This window comes from Peromyscus maniculatus, chromosome 2 (assembly GCF_049852395.1).
Source record: "Peromyscus maniculatus bairdii isolate BWxNUB_F1_BW_parent chromosome 2, HU_Pman_BW_mat_3.1, whole genome shotgun sequence".
NCBI classification, from domain to species: domain Eukaryota; kingdom Metazoa; phylum Chordata; class Mammalia; order Rodentia; family Cricetidae; genus Peromyscus; species Peromyscus maniculatus.
The window spans coordinates 83,830,862-83,854,266 of NC_134853.1; the positions used below are offsets into that span (position 1 = coordinate 83,830,862).

The 23,405-nt window shown below is 43.1% G+C and overlaps 1 protein-coding gene and 1 pseudogene across 7 annotated transcripts in view; one reads left to right on the top strand and one right to left on the bottom strand.

The window, feature by feature from the left end:
• Positions 1-23,405, top strand: part of Kiaa1958 (KIAA1958 ortholog) — a 172,953-nt gene that overhangs the window by 32,185 nt on the left and 117,363 nt on the right. Inside the window, exon 1 of one of the 7 annotated variants that reach the window (XM_076564294.1) lies at positions 2,942-4,776. The exons of the other annotated variants lie outside the window; for them this stretch is intronic. The gene's annotated coding sequence lies outside the window, so the exon portion shown is untranslated. Of the gene's footprint in view, positions 1-2,941; positions 4,777-23,405 lie in introns of those variants that run through there. 7 annotated transcript variants of the gene reach the window in all.
• On the bottom strand, positions 2,802-3,208 carry LOC107399570 (large ribosomal subunit protein eL34 pseudogene; annotated as a pseudogene).

Sequence of the window (23,405 nt, forward strand, 5' to 3'; positions counted from 1 at the left end):
TTCCTGCTGAGTTGGGACAAGGTGGGGTCAGGGTCATGCACAGTGGGAAGTGTGAGTGAAGAAACGTTTAGTCATCCTGGAGACCCCTTAAGGGAGCTGAGAAGGCAGGTTGTTAGAGGAAAAACAATAGATTGCTGTCACCAGCCCCATGAGCAGGGCTGACCGTGGAAAAGTGATAACCGCCAGGAAGAATGGAGTGGCAGAGTGCCCTGCTTGTTGAGAAGAGGCAAGGGGGAATGAGCGAGACCCAAGAGCAGATGTGCCCTTCATTGGGACATCTTGGAAAACCAGGTTCCAGTTGCTGGGTAGGTGCCGGCTTGAGCCTGGAGAGGTGGTACCAGCAATGAAGTCCCAGGAGCTTGGCAAGATGGCACACCAAATTGAGGGATGATGTGTGCTAGGAGTATAGGAACTGTCACATCTGCTCTTTCTCTGGAGGTGGGAAATGCATCCATCCTGTAAAAGTGTCTGTAGGAGTTAAGAGATACGGAGCCTTTTTATGAGTGGGGATTTGGGTGAAATCAACCTGCCAATATTCGCCTGGTTGGCATCCTCTGTTGGTGGTTGGCATCCTCAGAGCTGGTGATATATCTGAAGAGCCCCTGAGGGTTGGTCTGTCAGGAGGGGTAGACTTATGCAGGAACCTGTAAGTGTATAAAACAGCTGGAACAGATTTACATCTTGGTGTCATAGCAAAAGGCTATGACTTTGGTTTCAGCCTGGTTTTTTTAAGACCTGGTTTCAGCCCAATGAAACATATCTTTAAATCTTTAACCAGAGGAAATTTACTGAATGGAAGTGGTTAGGTGAGTGAACAAGCAGGAGGAGGAGGAGCAGGAAGAGGAGGAGGAGGAGGAGGAGGGGGGGGGGGAGGCAGGCTTCCCTACCCTCTCCATTGTAGCCTGTCTCTAAAAGCTGGGACCATTAAAGTCCACAGAAACTGGAGTTGTGGGAGAGAGCTGTTAAAACTGGCAACATCATCAGGTCTGAGGCAGATAAGGGAACAGAAATGAGACAGCTCTCCTAGCTTCCTATAAACAAACCTTGAAGCTGTTTCTTTTTATCCAGTTCACCGGAGATACAGAGAGCAGTAGTAGCCCTAGGAGAACAGGCTGCTGATTTCACAGGAACTGAGAAGGCCGCTGAAGCAGAGCTGGTGGTTAGACGGCATCAGAGATCTGAGAGGAATATATTTTACCTGAGTTAGCGATCGAGAGTGACGGAGATTGACTGCTGCTACCTAGACAGCCATCCCCCCCCCCCCCCCCCCCCGGGTCCTCCACGGTTGTTGAGGGCCGGAGTCTCAGGGCAGCATCATCAGTCTTCAGCTGCCAGGCCTCAGAACGATCCAACGGTTGTGGGGTAGGACCTTGTGGGAAGGACCAGTCTACCTTGTCTAGGCAGAAATGAGGCAATGTGTTCCCAGAGTCCTGCTGTCCACGGTCTGCAGAGGGCCCTGGCAGCAGTCGAGGTGCTTCTGTGCCCATCTCAGTGGCTGGTGCTGCCCCTCTGGAGCAAGTTCCGGGTGGAGGTTCTTCTGGGCCTAGCCATCTTCTTTGGAGGAAATAAAGGTGCTGCCAGGAGCCAGCAGGTCCCTCTGTCATGAAACGCTTTTTAATTAAACATTTTAAATGCCATATACTGCAGATCTCTGAAGTATGAGGGCTGTCCAGGTATATCTGAATAGGCAAACTTTGTTTCTAGTTACTTGTTTCAAGCTCAACCCTGATAACATATGCTAGGGACTAAGTAAAGCTTATCCCTGTAATTAATTACATCAGTATTTAGCATGACTACAATTAAAGAACTTGATTATTTGTAAGATGACTACTTTTTTTTTTTTTTTTTTGGTTTTTCGAGACAGGGTTTCTCTGTGTAGTTTTGATGCTGTCCTGGATCTCGCTCTGTAGACCAGGCTGGCCTCGAACTCACAGAGATCTGCCTGGCTCTGCCTCCCGAGTGCTGGGATTAAAGGTGTGCGCCACCACCGCCTGGCGACTATTTACTTTTGTTCTTTAACAGTCTACAATAAGTAGCCTTAAAAACAATTATTTTGAATTGAAGCTCTTCTAGAATCAAATATGGGTTTAGTAAAGAAACCAAAACAAAATAGCCATTCCGTGGGTAAAAACAAAATAAGTTTGTACCAAGATGTTAAGGCTGTCTCCTGGGAAGGCAAGGAGAAGGTCCCAGGGTGAAATGGGAACAGGAGAAAGGGGTGAGTTGGGGCGTGGCCCAACCCTGAGAAAAGGACCCCCTCGAGGGACCGGAAACTCATCCAAAGATATATATCTTGTTTATCAAATTTCTTATTTATCAAACATATGCCATCATTTATTTAAATTCTCTGGAGGTGTAAATCTCTAGGTTAGCGTTTGTTAATCTGATCAGATAAATTTAACAAGGACAAGGAGGCTTACATTCTTAAGCCTGAATAGACCTTGAGTAAGGGGAGAGACGTTTAAGCCATTGGCCTCGATATCTGCATCGATTACCATTTTTAAGACCTTGTGGTTTTGATCTGATCTTTGAGTACAGCCAGATTATAATCCTGAATGGTTTATATTGAAATAATAATTTCTTGTGGTCATATGGTACCTCTTTGGTTCTGCATAAAGAAGGTCAAGTGTCTTGTCTTATTGCAGAATCATTTTAGTTAATAAGTCTATCAATTGACAATTTTGGTCTAGTTTTCTGGTATATCAGTGGGCATTAGGTGGACATTTTGTCCCCTATGCCAGGGGGTTTAACCTTTAACTTAGGCTTTTAGCCTTTTTGGGAACAGGGAGCACAGGACGATGTTTTTTTGTTTTTAAATTTAAAAAGCTGCATATTTATTTTGCTTTCTGACTCTGTGCTTATACCTTCAACACCTTCACAACAATTTTCTGCTCCTCAATAAGGAAAGCCCACTTGATCCTGTCGCGGACACACTTGGCACACATGGACCCACTGTAGTCCCTGCTGACATGCTTCTTTATCTTAGACAACCTCATAAGGACTTTTGGTCTCACAGCATGAACACCTCGAAGCCTGCCTGGGCACACACTGCATTCAGATTTAGAGGCTTTCCCAACCTTCCTGGTATAAAGGTAAATAATCCTGTTGCCAGGGGTTTGAGACAGCCTAGTTTTGTTAGAGGCTGTGTTGTAGGAAAGCCTATGATGGTATGTCAAACACTGGACCATTCTGATGCCTCTGAGCACCGTTCTGGAAGAGGAAAAGGAAGGGAGGACGAGATATTTCCTCCCATAATTGCTTCAGGCTGAAACAGGGCATAGATGGTCAGAGTCCAGGGAGGTTGAAAGGCTAGTCAAAGGTAAGGAGGGAATTTAAGCAATGGGGTATTCATCAGAAGCATCTGATTTGATCCAGCTGGAAACAAGGAGCATTCATATCAGCTGGTTTAGTCCATAACAGCTTTCAGCAAGTCCATGTCTCACAGATTGAAGTCAGTAGCCGATGCCTAGATGTGTCAGTCAGCCAAATGGAAACCTGCTGAAGCAGATAGAGTTAAAATTTATGAACTTATTTGGAAGTTTTAGGCCCATGGTCTTAGTAATTGGGAAGGGGAGACCAGGAAAGAGAAAAATGCCATTCTCAAGACTAGACAGGTGAGGAAAACTCATTTATTTGGAGTTCTTTTGACCTCTGTGAAGTGGATCTAAGTTTTATGATTTCTTTTGATTCTTTGAAGCTTATATGAATTTTTATTTTATAAAAGGACATAAAAAGCAGATAATGGATATCTGAAAAACAGCAGTAGACTCATACATATAAGTTTATATTTGGAAGATAACCAAAGGAAATCCAAAATCTTGAACTTGTGACCAGAATAGCATCAGAACTCTATTAATGTTAAAATCTGAAATTTTAAAATCTTAATATAACAATATATTAGAAGGAGAAAGTAATCTGAACCATTTAAATCACCTATTTGTAACTTTGTAACTAGTTTTTATATCTTAAGTCATTTTTTAAGACCCTCAAAGCATGCATGGACTTTTATATCTTAGAACACTTTTTATTAAGAGACCTAGTAACTTTAGAAAAAGTGAGGCTTGACTTTTATTTATATAAAACAAGCTGGGTGTTTCTGGAGAAGATCACTTGGCAAAACTGTTAAGGTCCCGTGGGTCTAGTGAAGGAAGAGCCATAATCCAACCCTAGAGCCAGCTTTTCCATAAAGAAGAACAGCATAAAACAGTTTTAACATTGTATCAAAAAGACATTTGAACTTGTGCTAGCCCAAATCTAGTAATCATAGCTCAGAGGTGAATTCTGATCCAGCCCTGCCCACAGGTACCCTCAAGCCTGGTGCTGCCATGCTCTCAGAGCTGCCTGGGGCCCTTCCCTGGTCGGAGCCCGGTTGGGCAGGAGGGATGGGCTGAGGCTGAGTCACCGGGCACCGTGCCCTGTGCCCATGCTTGAGCCACAGACAGGATGTGGCTCCCTGCTGCCCTTAGTAAAGTTGTTGGTGAGGTCATATGACCTGTCTATCTTTAACCTTAGCCAAGATGGCGCCTGCCTAACCTTGCCCCCCCCCCCTTTTTTTTGTTTTAAGACATACAGAACTAACATGGAACAGATAAACTCAAGTATTCAAAAGTCAATCAGAAACACGTTGATGGGCCTGAAGGTCACTGAGGTCCAGGCGAAATGGCAACAGCTGTTGCAGTGTTTCCTAAAACAGAGAACAGAGACTGGAGGGCCGCTAAGCCAGAGGGACGCAGGGACGCGTGGTCGCTGGTACCAGAATTTGAATGGGGCCAAGAGGTGAGAGACCACAGTCGAGGTGAGACGAATCCTCACTTGTGGGAAATGGCCAGAAGGGGGACTTGCCGATTATGATGGCAGTGTTGAAGGTTCTAGAGATCCTGGTTTGTCTCAGGCTGTCCGCAGGCAGGAGAAAGCGCCAGGAGTCACGCTGTTAGGATTCCGCCCTTACTCCAGCTGCGTGACTGCACATGCACAGGTTAGGAGTTAAGCAAAAGGTCTTGTGTCTTCCGTCATCAGTGTGCGCTGTTGACTACTTATGCGCCTTAAAAAGCCAGACAGATGCAGATCCCACTCCCTCCCTGCTCTGCTCTGCTCCCCTCTCCCCCCATCCCACCATCTTTCTCTCTCTCGAGGCCTGCCTGGCTCTCCTCTCTCCCCTACCCCTCTGTTCCCTCCTAATAAAGCTCTGAAAACTTAACCCTGGGTTCTGTTGTGACCGTGACCTTTCCACGCAGTAACCAGCACCACCACCCGCGCCATTATCAACCTTTCACATGCAGCACCAATGTTATGATGCTGCATGTGGGAAGCCTTGGCAGACGAGGCTGTGGCGTGGAGCTGTGGAAAGTCACTCACACCATGCACTGAGTTTATTTTGGGGGAGGGGAGAGGGAATGCAGGATAGGAGAAAGTGGGGAGGGAGGGAGGAGGTGCACACCTCATGGGTATAGAAAGAAAGGAAGGGGGAGTTTTCTCTTAAAGTGGGCCTTATGTAAGATGACGTCAGGACTGGGCAGGCCAGAGTGTTATCTACTTACTGGCCAGAATTTCAAGAAGTGAGTCTGAATACTAACTATCACCTGTCTTTGTAAATTTTTTAATTTGAGTAGGGCAGAGACACCAAACAAGAACAAAGAACTCCTAAGAGATAGGGTGATTTAGGGAAGAGGATGAGGGGATGTTTCCGGGTTAGGGCTTGACATTTGGGATAGAGTTAGCCAAAATAACTCACTGAGCCAGGCATGGTGGTGCACACCTTAAATCTCAACACTTGGGGGGCAGGGGTTCATAGATCTCTGTGAGTTCGAGGCCGGCTGGTCTACAGAGTGAGTTCCAGGACAGCCAAGGCTACATAGTGATAGCCTGTCTCAAAAACAGAAAAAGCTCACTGAAAACGTGACTCTTAAGTAAGGACTAAAAGCAAGGTGTTTAGAGCAAGTACCGAGAAGTGTGTCTGATGAAGCTCAGGGCTGCAGCTGAGTGACAGAAGTGAGTGGAAGAAGGGATGGAGAGAAGGGATGGAGAGACAATCGGAAGGGAAGGGGGGGCCGGTGTGTGATGGCCAGACCACGTAGAAGCTTGTGGCAGAAGGAAAAATTCCTGCTGTAAGTTTGTCAAGTAGAAAAAGAAAGAGACAGCCCTTCTGTCTTCTGTATCCCCCTAGACATGACAGGTATTTAAATATGCATAAAGAAAACGCGCTGAAAAACTGTGTTAATATGCTGTATATGTACGAGGGGCACAGTAAAGAAACCACTGAAATGGCTGCTCCATTGGAGGAAGGTTTTGACTGTAGATAAGAGAACAGCCAGAAGCATCTGGAAGAGTCCAGAGTAGAGAGAAAAATAAACAGACTGGACATGGGTAGGGCTGTCTGGGAGAGAACAGTGGAGATGCAGTGTGTGTGTGTGTGTGTGTGTGTGTGTGTGTGTGTGTGTGTGTGTGTGTGTGTGTGTGTGTGTGTGTGACATTGCCAGTTAGAGAGAGGTGAGAAGGAAGAGCTAGGATGCTAGCTAGCTTGGGGGCTTGGGAATGTGGAATGTATGAAGGATACTTAGGGTAGGGCTGTAGGAACCTGGAGGCAGAGGTGGGCTTTGATATGTAACCACAGGTATAGTCTACAACTCTTCTGCCAACAGCAAGGGAAGGGACTCCTTTTGTCAAAGGGAGCCTTGTCCAAAGGTCCCGAGGAATGCTGGCTTTTATCTCCTACCAGAACTCTTTGATACTCTGGTTTGAGGTGGTCCAAGACTGTCATTTCTGGGCATATATACTGCCTTTGGAGTTTGGGGAGCTGGGAGTTTCCTTTGGACCTGATACTGTACAGTTATGAATTTTATATTACTCCTTTTGCTGTACTTCTAGAATTTTGCTGTATTTTATTTTATTGTTGTTACGCTATTTTAAAAGTGTGTGTGTAGGTTAGAGGACAACTTCAGGAGTGGGTTCTCGCCTTTCGTTTTGTTTTTTAAGGAAGGTCTTTGTTGTTTCTGTTGCTGTGATACATACCCCAGGCTACCCCACCATGGACTGCTGCTCTCCACCCCCTTCCAGGGGTGCAGGGCTGGGGTTAGTCCCAGGAGCTACTGCATGCAGTGGCTTTTCCACATGGGTTCTGGTTATCAGGGTTGCCTGGAAAGCACAATTACCCGCTGAGACACCTCACCATCAGTTTTAAAAGGATTTTTACAAGCATGAAAGATTTTGTATAGTTGTGTCTTTGAAAATCTTTGAAATAGAGCTGGGCCGTGGTGGTGCACACCTTTAATCCCAGAATTTGGGAGGCAAAGGCAGGCAGATCTCTTGAGTTTGAGGCCAGTTTGGTCTACAGAGTGAGTTCTAGGAAAGCCAAAGCCAGGACTACACAGAGAAACCCTGTCTCGAAAAACAAACAAACAAACAAAAAATCTTTGAAGTCAAGTATCTCGGTCTTCCCATGGTGGATGTGATGCAATGTTACTGAGGGCAGACAGCAGTGCCTTCGGCTGTCCACGGAGTTAGGGACTGTCAGTGTTCATCTTCATGTGTTTAACTAAAGGGACTGCAGGGGTAACCTTTCACTCGTGCTTTCTGACGATGAAGCGATCGGGAGAAGCTAGGCAGGCTTCTGGCTCCTTGTGCAAGTGTGTGCATCTTCTGTCATCATTTAATCTGTGCCTTTCTAGCACCTGAGCGCCTTTTGTGGTTAGTAATTTAGCTAGTCTTTGTTGTAAAGATAGCATCTTTGGGGGGAAAAAGAAGCCTAAGTCTGTTTCCTGCCGGTCTTCCAGGCGCAGTCCACCCCAGCAGCTCTGGTGTCAGTACCGGGGTCTGTTGCCTCGTTAAAAGCAGACTTTGGCCGGTCTTACTGGCGTTAGCATTTATCGTTGGTACTGCTCTCCGGCCTTTCTGCTTGCTTGCCATCCGAGCTCTTGTCCCGAGTTTACAGTGACACTGAGCACGTGCTTCATTGAGTTGTTCAGGATTGAGTGAATTCGTGTGGGCAGAGTGCCAGGCACATAAGATGATTAGTATTGACTTTAAATACCTAGAAGAGTCATTGCCTCCCTCCCACACCCTCCCACCACCCCACCACCCCCTACCCCTGGGTGCTGAGAAAACTGAACTCAAGAAATCCTGACTCGGTGACTCTAGTGTTCTTCCCAGTGACCACATGGTGCCTAATATCTCTGATGCTAGTTCTAGTGTGTCCGACTCTCTCTTCTGGGCTCCTTGGGCACAGGCACAGGCATGGTGCATATATGTACATATGGCAAACACTCATACATATAAAATAAGATAAATGAAATCCTGAAAGAAATCTTTATAATTAAATATGTCTTTAAAGCCATCTCTCATAGACAAATGTCTTAAAGCATTTTTAAATTTGAAGTATTATTGTGTGTTTGTGTCTTTCACACAGGTCACACAGGTAATATATTATGAACACTTTTAAACTAGCCATCTTACTACAGTAGTAGCAAATTATGTGCATTTGTGGACTGAGTGGCAGCCTTCCCAGTTAGTTACTGAATTTTGAGAGAAGGATGCTGGCTTTATTTGAGTAAGGCAGACATCGTACTGTTCACCTAAGTGGCAGTGTTGTGAAATGTGGGGCAGGATAGATGGCAAAAGGGAGCTCCTAGAAAGGCTGCTTGTTGCTGGAGCAGGCAGGGACTTGCTTTGTGAGTATCTAGGTCAGGGTGGTGATGAGCATGATTTAAACAGACACAGAAGTAAGGAGGATCCTGTGGAGAGTGGTAGACAAAGATGTAACTGTCCTTTAAACATACCACCACAATTCTGGTATTTGCATATTCTCCGACCTCAGATGCTAGCCACTGAACTCACATAATGAATTTAACTAAGAATAAATAATTTACAAGTTTAAAAAATATGGCAATGGTTTGGTGAAATTTAAAAGATGGAGAAAATGAAGTTTAATTCAGTGTACTATAAAAGCTTGTGGAACTAAAGCTGAGATTATATTTCTTTGTGGTAGTTAAGGACAGATAACTTTATATCCATATGCGATCTCTATGCCATCTCTAATCTAGTTTGTCTTTGTGGCTACTGGGGTGTTCTGCTGGAATCTCCAGCTTGGCCCCAGTTCTCTCTCTCCAAAACCTGCCCTCTCAGAAAAACCGCCAAGTGGAGGCTCCTCCCCTGAGGCTGCCAGCTCCCCAATCCCTGACCAAAGTGTTATAATTGGGCACAAACCCAGCTTGTGGGGATGTGTCTGTCCTGCACCCGCAGGGTGTTTAACCCCCTCCTTTAGTACAGGTGTGATCTCTGCCCCCCACCCCCAGCCTCACTCTCTGGGGACGGGAGGACTCACCTGGGAGTGCTTTGCTCAACTATACCTGGTCTTTTGCTTGTTAATCTGTCTTGATGTGGCTTAATGTGTCAGTGCATAAACTTATATCAGGGTGTGAAACCTATCATTGGGGATTGTGCAGAATTTGACTAGTTTTTATTAAGGAAATTAGGAATCTTTTTGCAATGCTGATTTTATTTTTTCCCCGTAGTAAACCTTTAAGAGTTTTACTTAACATCTCCATTGTTTCTAGGCCTGTGATGTAAAAGAACATTGTGGCTGAAGGGTGTGATGAGCAGAGCTGATGGCCTCATGGCAGCTGTGAAGCAGAGGATAGGGTAGGTCAGGGAACAAGATCTGCCGTCAAAGGCAAGCCCCAGTGTCCTACCTCTTCTCCGTAGGCCCCATTCCTCAAGACTGTGTGCAGTGATGCCATGGAGGGATAGCTCCATTAATGGGTTAATCTAGAGCCCTCAGGATCCAGATGCTTCCAGAAAGTCATCATCCAAGCCTTCAGTGCATGAGCATTTTCAAGGTACACTTTATATGTAGCCCATAATGTGTTTGTTCAGCTTAAGAAGAATGACAGGACAAATACGGATAGAGACTGCACTTCTACTCCACTGAGTAACAGAGACACATAGCTTGTATTGCAGGATTCCTGTGGGCACATATCTGTGACTAAGACCTAGGTTGTGCTCGGCCATTAAGTGTGCTGATTTTTGTAGTGAGCTCCTACCAGGTCTCAGGTACTTACACACTCAGTGGTTATTGCTCTTATTAACAGTTGTGGTATTAATTGAACCTAGGGGTCACTTGGAATTTTCCTCATGACCTATAACAGGCCTCTGAGAAGCTATTTTTCAAGTGCAGTTAATATTTATGACTTAGCAGGTAAACTAATGACTTAGAAGGAGTGTTTGGGGGTGGAAGGAAGAAAGCATGCACCCATAAAGCCCTTCATGAGCCAGGAAAGTATGATACGGATTAGCATTTCTTCCCGGCTCTCCTGCTGAGCCAGGCTCAGGTCCAGGGACTGGCTTGTGACTTGGATTCCTCCACAACACCTTTGATACTACTCTCTTCTGAGTTTAGAGTGATATTACATGTGCATAAGAATGCTCAAGGGGATGTGTGGCAGAGTTGTAAGAAATAACTATGAATGTATGTAAGAAATTACTATGAATGAATGCTTTGGTTTTTTTTTTTTTTTTTGAATGGGGAGTTTTTGTTGGGTGTTACAAGAAGTGAACCATTAGCACCAGGGGAACTGAATTTGTACCCATTGGGGACACCAGATTTCTGTCCCAGCAATGTCAAAGTATTACCCAGAGACACCATCTTTCAACTTTATTTGGTACTAATTTTCCTGTGTGTTTTTTAAACCCCTATTAGAACTGGATTAACTTTGACTCATCCACACTCACAATATACAGTTTTGTTTTGTATTATTCTGTCAGGGCACACTCTAGCCCAGGCTAACCTGGAATCACTGTAGCCCAAGCTGACCTTGAACTCACAGTAGTCCTCCTACCTTCAGCTTCCCTAGTGCAGGACTGCAGGCATGGACCATCATGTCCATCTGGACATAGTTTGTTTTAGTGCTGGGACCAAGCCCAGGGTTTCTGCTTGCTAGACAAACACTTGGCCACTGAGCCCTACAATGTCCAGTGGTGTGTGAAATTTAGGTTGTAGGTGGACTCCTCTGATCTGTTATGCTAACAATCTCTATTTTGTGTAGTTGTACTTTAGCGTATGGTTTTCTTTTTCTTCTTTTTTTCTGAGACAAGGTTTCTCTGTATAGCCCTGGCTGTCCTGGAACTCACTCTGTAGACCAGGTTAGCCTTGAACTCAGAGATCCACCTGCCTCTGCTTCCCGAATGCTGTGATTAAAGGTGTGCGCCACCACCACCTGGCTGGTTTTCTTGTAAGAATAGGAACTTAAGGTGTTTAATAAGGATAGTATAATGAGCTGGACTTCTGGGGAAATTTACTTTTTTGAGAGAAGAAAGATCAACATGGTGTTTTTCATAAGAAATCTATTCAAAAATTTTCCAGATAAATGTACTAGTAGTGTTCATGTGATTAAATAATTCTTCTGGGGCTGAGCAGTAGTGGTGCATGCCTTTAATCCCAGCACTTGGGAGGCTGAGACAGGGGGATCTCTGTGAGTTTGAGGCCAGCCAGGTCTACAGAGCGATTTCCAGGACAGGCTCCAAGGCTTCAGAGAAACCCTACCTCCAAAAAAAAAAAAAATCTTCTGCACTATGGATTATAAAGATACAGTGTATTCCTACCGGTGTGTTCACAAAGGCAGTCTAGCAAGGAAAAAAATTAAAAAGCTTACATTCTCATTTTCATTTCTAAGGGAATAAAGAGGGAGAATTCATTATGTCAAGCATTACAAATAAGCACGTATTAAAGTAGCTACATATGATGATGGCATATTGTCGAGCACCCCAAGAAAGATAATTTGCATAGAAGATGATTATTCAGTAGGGCTTTAATTTACAAGAAACATTCCACCATTTAATTGAGCCCTTTACACACACTGCTCTGCTTCAGTGGAGTGCATTTGCTGCCTGCATATGTACAGTGCCATAAGGGTGGTTACAATTCGATTCAGTCTAGCTGGAAGGTAAAACAACAGCTGAATGTCATGTCATAAAAGTATACATTATTAAACATCCCAAGATTGGTTTTGGAATCAGTTTTCTGTTGGCTGGTTCGTACTGTAAAGCTGATGGTCTGATCTTTTTTCTACTAAGATTTTTATATAAGACTATTTGGCTCTTTTGGCCACTAGTTAAATTATATAGTTCGATTTAAAAAATTTTTCAGTTTTATAAGGCCATCCACCTATATCATGCTATTGTGAAATGATCAAATATAGCCTGCATTCATAGTTATGACAAAAAGAAAACCATTCCGTAATAAAAACATTTGAAATAGACCTTTCAACAATTAGCTGCTTGTGATTAAAATGCTCAGAAAGATAATATATTGTAAAGTTTAAAAAATACATTTTTGATTTATTTATTTATTTGGTGTGTGTGTGGATAGTTGCATACATGCCATGTTACATGTGTAGAGGTCAGAGGATAGGCAGCCTGTAGAAGTCGGCTCTCCTTCCATCATGTGATCACACTCAGGTCATTAGGCTTGGCAGCAAATGCCATGATAAGCCATCTCTCCAGCCATGTAAAAACACTTTTTGAAAGGATAATGTAGACATGTTTAATGTCTTATCCAAAAAATAGTGTGTGGCAAAGTTTTTTTGTTTTGTTTGTTTTTAAATAGAGAAAAAGTTTTGTATGAGCCTGGAACTGACTCCCTGTGGATATTTTATCTTTGAGACATTTAAAATAAACATGATTATGAGAAGCCAGTAGCCCAGCCCTCTTGATTTGGAAATGCTGAAGGTATGTGCCAGGGAGAAGACACTGAAGACCTGCAGGTTAAGTCAGCGAATACAAGGCTGTCATCACTATGATGTTCCAGAAGTCCTGCTGTGTATGAAAGGCAATGAAGGAGCTAGAAATCTGGGAAAGGAAACCATACATCAATTACTATTGCATGAAAAGAGATGGCAAAGAAGAATATTACTGATAAGAAGAAAGCTTGAAATACAGGGAGAGGAAGCTAAACATCCCCCTGCCCCCAGACAGGGTTTCTCTGTGTAGCAGCCCTGGCTGTCCTCGAACTCAGAGATCCTCCTGCCTCTGCCTCCTGAGTGCTGAGATTAAAGGTGTGTGCATGCTATCACTGCCTGGCTGAGGCTTAACTTTTTCTATAGTGAGTCCGTCATGTTTTTGCTAAGCATGGAGTCAGGAGTGAGGGTGAAATTGAACAACTAATAAGACGAGGGAGAAAGGATTTTAAACAGCTGCTATGATGAGAAATGACTTGGAGTGTCTCCAGGAGCTCAGCTGCGGGCACATTAGTAAGACACAGCAGTTGCTTCCCATGAGCCAGGCGGCCCTGGATCTCAGTGTGAGCTGTGACTTACCTGAGAGGGCGTTGGAATAACCACCTGAGTGTTAATGAAGTGGGTTCCCTCCGCCTCACAAGTTTGCTCCTGAAAGCTGATAGTTGACTGGGTCAGACCCTGAATTTCGAGGCTCTTTAGGGCCAGTTATTAGTAAGGTAAGAAAGGCTGAAATTGTTTAGGAAAAGACTGGAGGATATTTTTAAAATATAATATTGTTCTTTGAGAATTTCATACATACATGCAATGTATTTAGATTATATTCAACCCACTTATACACTCCCCTCCAATTCCTTGAAGATGCCTTCCTACATTCCCGTCCTAATTTCATGTCCTTTATTATCATTATTATTATGAACTCAGTGAGTACAATTGGTGCAGTCCAGATATGCATGATGGCACTTTTTTTTTTTATACCGGGCAGGTCCAAACAGACGCGATGGCACTTTTATACCGGGCAAGTCCGGATATTTTTGGATATGTACAAAAAGCCTAGATAGTTGTATAACTGTTTGTCCATAAAACCCTTCATAGCATAAACTCCTAGTGCGTGTGCGTGTGCGTGTGCGTGTGTGTGTGTGTGTGTGTGTGTGTGTGTGTTTGTGTTTACACATTGTATGTATGTAGGAAGGAGAGAGGGAGAGAAGGTGTGCATTCTTGTGTGTCTTTGTGTTTGTGTGAAGGGATGTGCATGCACTGTGGTGCCTGTGTTGAGTTCAGAATCAGCCCTAATCTTTCTACCTTGCTCGAGACAGCTTCTCTTTGCTGCGGCATCAGCCAAGTTGACTGTCTCTGAGCTTCTGAAATGCTCTTGTCTCCCTCTCTCATTTCGTAGTGTTACTGTGGGGTTATAGATGCTTGTGCTACCAAGTATGGCTTTTCCTTGAGTTCTGGGGAATCTGAACTCAGATTGTCAGGTGTGTGCTGTGCACAAGCACTTGGACACAGTGAGCCATCTCCCGAGCCCTAGACACCTTTTTAAAAGAAAAATTGGTGTGAGTCTGTTTCTTCTGAGCACTTGCTCTTAGTGACTGCTGCTGCTGCTGTGTGTGTGTGTGTGTGTGTGGTACTGGAGGTTGAACCCAGGACCTCCTGGATGCTGGGCAAGAGCTCAGTTTCCTAGGTGTACACTGCTTCTGTCTCTGCATTTTGAGGAGTCTATGCTTGAGCCCACAACACTATTCTCTTGTTTTATTTCATGAACGTGAGTCTCAGATAAGTGGGTTAACATGCACTGTTTATTTTCTTACCTTTACACCTCCTTTTCATAGAGAATTGGACAGCTGCTTCTTTCTACTCAAAGTTTCCACATAGACTCTTGTATGATATTAGAGAGACCAACCTTAACATTATACATCCCAGGGGCTCAGGAGAGAGAGCTATGAACAGTGAGGACTATTTTCGGGAAATAGAATCTCAACACATCGAGCTCTTAGTCCAGTCATTTATTCTTCCAGATCTTCTTCTCCGTCCTTCTGTGCCCTGGGAGTCCCAGTATATATACACTTACAAGCAGTAATCCCTTGGCAATCCAAAGCCAGGCTTCCAGGGTAAAACGGAGGGGTGATAAGAATCACATAGAGGGGCAGTAATTGTTAATTACCATTTGCAACCCAAAAGGGAAGTGACTAATGGGGAAATAAATTAACTAAAGGCTAAATTTGGGTAATATCTAAGTAGAGGGATCCTATGTGCTCAATTATAACCTTAAACATGATTGGTAGAAAATGTTAAGACTCTATAAGTTACTAGGTCAATGGGAGAAAATAAAACTGTCTTCTCTTTTCCTGTGGCTCCTATCTGTCCAAGTTACCTGACATTTTTCTGCAGGGTGGGGGAAAGTGTGTTCGGTCGCTAGACAACCTGTGTACAGCTAGGTGCCTCTGGTGATAGTTAAAGGGAGATCTGGAATTAGAGATAAGATTTGGGAAAGAAAGAAGTTAAGCTTAATTGGCACATCCACCAGGCCTTCTCAAACGGGTAGTCTGGATGCTTAGTCTGTTCTTAGAGAGTACAGAGATATTTCTGATAAGGTACTTTCTTCCATCTGGGGATGGACCTGGCGGATGCTGCCAGTGATGATAATTACAGGGAGGCTTGAACTGGGGTTCTGGCTGAGCATAGCTGTCAGCACACAGGGTTATCTAAATATTCCTAGAAGTGGTTAGGTAAGAGGTTAGAGTTCTATAAAGTTAGTAAGGCTTGTAAGAAAGGAGGGTCCGAGCTAAATTGTGTAAAGCTATTACTTAAGGTCCACCTGGCCTAGGTGTTGTCTCCTTGTGGAATTTACCTTAAATCAGGAGACTAGCATGTGGTGGTCTGGACCGTTATTTCTGTTAGTCCTTGAAAATGGCTAGGGGAGATATCTGATTCCAGTGCTGAAAGGGGAGAAACGGATGGGCTGTGGGGAAGGAAGTCTTTCCTGAGGCTGTTCCCCAAATACCTTGAATGTGTATGTCCAAAGAGTGATCAGTCCACACTGTTAGCACTTCTTTGGGAAAAACCAATGGCAAAACTATGAAGGCACACATGATTTTCATAACAGAAGACAGCTGATATATAACAAGCCAAATAACACCAAAAGCTCCTTGGAATTTGGCTTCCTCTGAAGGAGTTCCTTGATCCCTTCAGGTAGTGGCTTTGCCATAACCAGCTGCGTTCTTATGGTCTTTTCCTATGGCCCGTGACAATAGACAAAGTAAGCTATCAGTTGACAGGTAAGTAGCCCAGGGTAGGTGGGATAGGTAGCATCAGGTACATGTGGGAAAGCTTTCTAATCTTTTAAAAATGTTTTCTATTCATTTTTATTGTGCGTGTACTGGTGTTTTGGCTGCATGTGTGTATGTGTACCACACGTGTCTGTGGTGCTTGCAGATGTCACAAGAGCTCATCAGATCCCCTGGAGTTACTGACAGCTGTGAGGCAGTATGTGGGTGCTGAGAGCTGAACCCAGGACCTATGTAAGAAAGAGCAGCAAGTGCTTTTAACTAAAGGGCCGTCTCTCCAGCCCCTGGGTTTGCTAATTTTGTAGTTCAGTCTAGGGAAGCTTTTCTGTAGGAACACTTCAGTGGACTTGAAGAGGAGAGACAGATGACACAGATATCTGTCTGTAGCATTCTAAGCAGCCAGGATGAATTCCTTGAAGTAGGGACAGTGGTATGTGTGAGGACAAGCAAGGGGGGTGTTTGGTGTTGCAGGTCGAGCAGAGTAGCCTGAGGAAGCAGAGGAGTAGGTGGATCGGGTGCTGGGACAAGTAGACAGAGTCTTCTGCCTGCCTATCCCTTTGTCTGTGAGAATAAAGCTGGGGACAGAAGAATCAGATCTGAAGAGATGCTCTGTTACCCAAGTGTGGTCCCTGGACCGATGCTCAGGGGCCAGCTGAGGCCTGATGATTGAGAACTGTTGCAGATGACTGTTTCTTAAGCCTACTGGGTTATTTTGGTGCACATGAGTTTGAAGAGGCACTGGACACGGGTAAGAACAGTTAACAGGTAATACTAAGGACTCACTTGGATTTAGTGGTCTTCTTTGTAAAAACAGTCATTAGGTTACATTGAAGCAAGAAGGGTAGAGGGAATTGAGTGTGTACAAGAGGTTGTTATGAATGATGTGCCATAAGTTCTAAGCTGCATAAGAAAAATGAAGACGGGGTGTAGAGTATAGAGGACAGTGAACAAATGTCAGTCAGTAGGGTCAGTTGAGTCAGAGTAAGTCCATGAAAGGAAGCCTGACACAGATCTGTCTGATTCTGTTCCCAGGCTCCCCTTCCTACCTGTGCTGCTTGATTGTAGAACAGTTTGTCAGAAGAAGCAATATTTAATCGAGCGTTTGTTGTTGTTTTAGTATTTATTTACTTTACTATTGTTGTCTCTTGGATTACGTTCCCCCTGTTTGGCCCAGGCTGGCCTTGAACTTACGGTTCTCCTGTCTTCACCGCCCAAGTGCTGACATTAAAACTGTGTGCTGCACAGCATTTATTTTTGTCTGGTCTTAGGTAAGTCTTGTAACCTCGGGACCTGGTTTGGGTGTCATGGCTGGGAACTACAACTGCCTAAGAGTTGAGCCTCGTGGTTGTTCAGAGCATGAACTAAATGTTTGGAAATAACCTTGTGAAGTGTGAAGTGCTTTCTCTTAGTCTCCGTCCCACTCACTATTTTCCATACTTTCTCCCTTTATAGCTCGTATTTTATTTATGAGGTATAAAGAACCGTGCCTCATAGCAATGAAAAAAGTACAAATCTTGTAGAAGAATGTGGAAAAGGTATTTGTGACTATTGTAATCACTTGCCGAATAATAACCTCCTGTCTTAGAAATGCAGCAGACTTACACTTCAGGCAACGGCAGTGTGACTGGGAGGCACTGTACCCAGACACACAACCTGTATTGTAACGTTGGCAGAAGTGAGAAATTTTGTTGTGTGGTCTGTCTGTGTGTGTTTCTTTTTGTTTGTGAAGAGGTTTATTATAAAGAATTAATTGACCTAGGCAATTATGAAGACTGGGAAATCATAGTATCTTGGAGCCCTAGGAAAGCCTATGGCATGAATTTCCATTGGAAACTGTAGATTTGGGGGTATGAGAAGGGCTGGTGTTCCAGTTCTGTTCAAAGACAGGGAAGAGGTGTCTCGGGTGAAAAAGCAGCAAGAGGTTCCTCTTCCTCTGCCATATTTGTTTGTTTGGATGAGTCTAACATCAGGGGGACAGTCTGCTTTACTCAGTTTAGATGTTAATTTCATGCACAATTACTCTCGTATATATACACTAATATTCGACCAAATGTCCAAGTATCCAATCGTCAGTTGAACACCTGAATTTAACCATCACACCATCTGAATGATGAACACAACTGAAAAGATAGTTTGGCAGTGATTTTTTAAGATACTGGACATGAGGTAACAAGGAGAGTGATCTCTGAGAGGTGACAAACAAATCCGACAGACTCAGTGACTGCCTTGCCACACCAGCTGAGTGGAGCCTGCAGATCTGCCAGAGGTAAGAAGGTGGAACTGGGAGTCTGAGGAGGCCAAGCTGACATTCCCAGAGTCAGTAAAGTTCTTGGGAAATGAAACCGTCATTGCTCACAGATAACGTGGTCCTGTAGAGAAACCAAAGAGATTCAGAAGGATGTAAGGAAGGAAAAAGATCAGAGAACACAGATCAGTTGTGTTGCTATATCACACAAAACTGGAAAAGGAGAAAGCAGTTCCATTTGCAGTAGCATCTCATGGAATAAAATACACTGAAATTAATTTAACCAAGGTGGTAAAAGACTTGTACCCTGAAAATTTCAAAATATTGCTGCAGTAAAGAATACCTAAATAAATGGAAATCTATTTTTATGCTCTTGTTGGAAATGTAATAATTTAACAAGTCAGGGTTCTCCAAAGCTACCCCTATAAAATTGTAACTACAGTTTAAAATGGAAACTAGATCTCTGCATTAATTTAGAATTTTAAGAGTCCCTGAATTCCCAAAACAGTCTTGAAAACGATCAACCAAGTTGGCGGACTGACGGATCGTGACTTTTATACTGACTACAGACTTTAATGAACCTGTATGGTGGTGACATAAGGACCGTGGAGTAAAACTGACAGTCTGTAAATACAGTAGTACCTGTGTCCAGGTGACTTTCAAGGTGAGTGCCAAGTCTACTCAGTGGTGGGAATAATAGTTTAATCAAGTTATGCTGGAGTGATTACATTTCTGCATGCAAAAGAATGAAATCATACCTTTCCTTCATTCCTTACATAAGCAGTAGCTCAAAATAGATCAACCACCTAGATGTGAGTTAAAATTATAAAACATTTAGGAAATAAAAAGGAGTAAGTCTTCATGACCTCACATTTGTTCACAGACTCTCGCTGTGACATCAGAAGCATAAGGACAGGAGGGCAGTTTGTGTGGAAGAGGTTAACTAACTGGAAGTCATCAAATTTTAAAACAATATCAGAGACATCATAATAAATAATTGATAGAATCAGAAGTCAGAAAATCAGCAAGAATGCAGAATACTAAACAAAAAAAATCATCAACCCACTTCATGTATGTAATTGATAGTTGTAGAAATCTCACTTAGTAATATCAAACACAGACTCTATACAAGTTCGTGTGGAATATTGACAAAAACTAATCCTGGCCTTAAAAATGATTTAATGTGTAAGTCTTAATAAATTGGGAATGTTTGAGTCATGTAAAGTAGTTCTGTGACTACAGTTGAAAACGGGAAAATAATGGAAGATATCTGAGAAATCCTCAAATATTTAAAAAGGCAGCAACACTGTTCTGAGTAACCCTTGGGTCAAATAGGAGAAAGGACGTGGAGCAGGTGTAGTGGCATGTCCCAGTAGTCCCAGCACTTGAGAGCCTGAGACAGGGTCGTGTGAGCTCAGGAGCTGGAGTCTAGCTAGCCTGGATAACATGATGATGAGAGACATGCCTTGGGGGTGGTGGGTGACAGGAATTGTTCTGAGAGAAATGAAAATGAAAGCACAAGCAGACATGGCGGCCCACAGCAACTCCAGCATTGCGGGGAGGAAGATCACTAACATCCTGAACTTCATCTCAAAATCAAAACCACATAAAACCACAAAAGTCTGTGAGAAGCCGCTGAAAGATTTTAGGAGAAATCTCTAACAAATAAACACAATAATCTCAGCTTCCAGGCTGTAAAGAATGTTCAAGAAGAAAGCAAACGACAATGGGGAAAAGAGCATCAGAGCCAAAGTCTGAAACTATCCCTAATTCCATGTCCAAGGAATCTCATGCCTTCTCCTGACTTCCATGGGCGCTGGACACACTCGTGGTGTACATACATACATACAGGCAAACAATCATACACATGAAATCTAAATATATAAGTAAAAGATTGAGCTCTTTCCTGTTGATAGTTTAAAAAACTTTAAAAAAGATACTTCCTAGTCTGACAGACAAACAAGAGGAGAGCCAGATCACCCGTATTGGGACAGAGAGAGAGAGGAGAGAGGAGAGAGGGGGGAGAGAAAGAGAGGAGAGGGAGGGAGAGAGAGAGGAGAGAGAGAGAGAGAGAGAGAGAGAGAGAGAGAGAGAGAGAGAGAGAGAGAGAGAGAGAGAGAGAGAGAACACATAAAGCCAATCTATAGCTACTAAAAATATAGTAAGAGATTATCAGGAGTAACTTAGTACTGTAAAGCTGGTAACCCATGACTCCAGACTTCCAGAGTGCTTATCACTGTCACAAAAAATGCATTTGCAGTTAAAAACCTTACAGAAAAAAAAGTGTAGGCTCAAATGGCTTCATCAAGGAATTCCTCTAAATATTTAGGGAAGAGATAGTATCAGTTGTATACAACCCTTTCCGCTGTTAAAAAGGGGAGAATACTTCCCAGTGATGTGCAGCATAGACATTACAAGTCAGAGCCATAGACTTGTTATCTGTCACAAATATAGCTAAACTGCTAGCAGAGTTATTACAAATGAATTTCAGAAAATTACAAAACAAGGAAGATATATCTTGAGCAAGTAAAGTTTATCCCCAGGAGTCCTAAGGTCAGCTGAACACTCACGATTCCAGAAATGCAGTTTATTATATAAACAGTGTAAAAAAGAACATCATGCTACCACCTGAGCAGAAAAGAATATTGACAGAATTGGACATCCGTTCCTGATTAAAAACAACTATTGTCTGCAGACCAGGGGAGCAGGGGTCTCCGCTCCCTGGTAAACATATCGGGGAAAATTGTGTAGCTAACTTCATTTTTAATAGTGAAATGGTGAAAGTCTGATAAGGAGCATTCAGCTTTGTACTAGAGTTTCTAGTTAGTGAGATTAGAGAAGACAAGTGGAGATGGGAGAGAAAAAGTAATGCACTTAGGAAGGGAGAATTAATACTTCTGTGTTCACTGGTGACATGATTTTGCCACATCCTGCAGTATATATGAAAAGCAATACCAAAACTGCTCAGCTTGAGATGGTTGCAGAATATAAATTAAACATATAAAACTCAATTGCCTATCTGTAGATTAGCAGAAAACAGTTAGGCATTGAAATTTAATGTACTATTTGCAGGAGCATCCAAAAAAGTAATTATGTAGAGATAAAGGTAACAAAATACACATGAGATTATACACTTTGTATTATAATTCACAGCTGATAGAAATGTAAAAGCTTAAATAAATCAAGTGATAGCGTGTTTATGCATTGAACAGTCTGCAGTTCGGAGATTAGTTCTCACAGATGGGTACTGTACTTTCCATGGGAGCTCAGTCCATACCTCAGCAATTACTTGGTGGAAATGGACAAACTGGTACTCAAATCTCTTCAGAAATGCAGAGGACTTAGCTGAGCAAAGTCACTTCAGAGAAAAAAAATGCCGTTGTATTACATTTATTTCCTGGATTCTTGAAGTCACAGTGAGCATGTCAGTTCATTATTGCTATAAACAGGTAGTGAAACAACATGGTGAACAGAAATAGTCCCCAGAAATAACCCATTAACTTTCAACAAAGGTGGAAAGGTAATTCAGTGGAAAAGGACATATATATATATATATATATATATATATATATATATATATATATATATATATATATATTGTTTTTTCAAGACAGGGTTTCTCTGTGTAGCTTTGGAGCCTTTCCTGGAACTTACTCTGTAGCCCGGGCTGGCCTCAAACTCACAGAGATCCACCTGGCTCTGCTTCCCGAGTGTTGGGATCAAAGGTGTGCTCCACCACTGCCCAGCCAGAAAAGGATAATTTTTAAAGACAGTTTTACTGTTACCCAGCCTGGGCTCAATCTCAGGTTGTGGTCATTCCCTTATCTCAACCGTACGAGAGGTTAGGACTGCAGGCATACACCCACCTCTCCTGGTGCACCTTTTAAATACAGTGTTTTTTGTACTAACTTGCTTCTGATAAAACAAACAGTATGTATTAGTAATTTGATGGCAGTGCATTGTTATTTATATAATTGTCAGATTATTATAGCAGCTAGGTGGTGGTGGATCACGCCTTTCATCCCATTACTGGGGAGGCAGAAACAGGTGGATTTCGGTGAGTTTGAGGATAACCTGGTCTACAGAGGTAGTTTCAGGGCAGCCAGGGTTACACAAGGAAACCCTGTCTCAAAAACACAAACAGAAAAAAGAAAAGCAAAGAAAAAAATTATTACAGTAATATTTCTATAACTGTTGATAAACCTTTTTGTTCCTAATCATGTGATGTTGTAGAAAGACACCATGTTAAAAAAATAGAAAAGAAAAGAAAAGGCAGGGCTCAGCCTTTTAGTGATACCATCTTAATTAATTAATTAATTAAGATCAAAGAGTGCTGAAGTTCTGTTTGGGAAAATGGCCAAGTGAAACAGTTGTTGGTCATTGAATACTTTGGCTCCATTGATTAAATTGCTTAGTAGAAAAGATGCGGTGAATTAAATGCTCTTGCATGTCCACGCCCTAGCTGGAAATAGAAGAGATAAAGGAAGATAAGCATACCACATTACTGTCAAGGGAGTCCTACTCATCCTTCCTCAGTGGCTTGGAGTAGAAGTACTCCTTCATTGGGGGCAGCATGCTGATGTGCTAATCTCAGATAACCAGGGACGGGATGAAATTGCTATCTCGCATAACTTGTGCATTATTTATTGTGTCTGATAAAGCAGCAACATATGCTTAGTGCTCTTACCTCTGCCTACATAATACTCTGTGCTCTAGCCAACTCTTTTACAGTAAGGGCTTGGACATTCTATATGAATTACCTCCACAGACAGACTCCAGATGGGAGGAGAATCAGTGAGGAAGAGGTGAAGGAACAGAAATAAACACTGGTGCAACTGGGAAGTAAATTCTCCCACTATATAATTATACGCCGTAGGAAATGCTGACAAGATCAGTACATTTTTAACTTCTAGTGACAAAAACCAAAGTGTGAAGAATAGAATGCTGGCTGGAGATCCGGCTCCGTGGGTGAGGTGCTCCCTGCACGGCACGAGGGCCTGAGTTCCAGCTCTCAGCACCCATGTAGAAACCCAGACTTGTGGAGTATCTGTACTCCAGCAGAAGGGGGAGCGGTGTTGGGTGGGCTCAGGAGGAGACAGGTGGATCCAAGAGCTCGTTAACCAGCCAGCCTAGCTGAATTAGTCTCCTAGT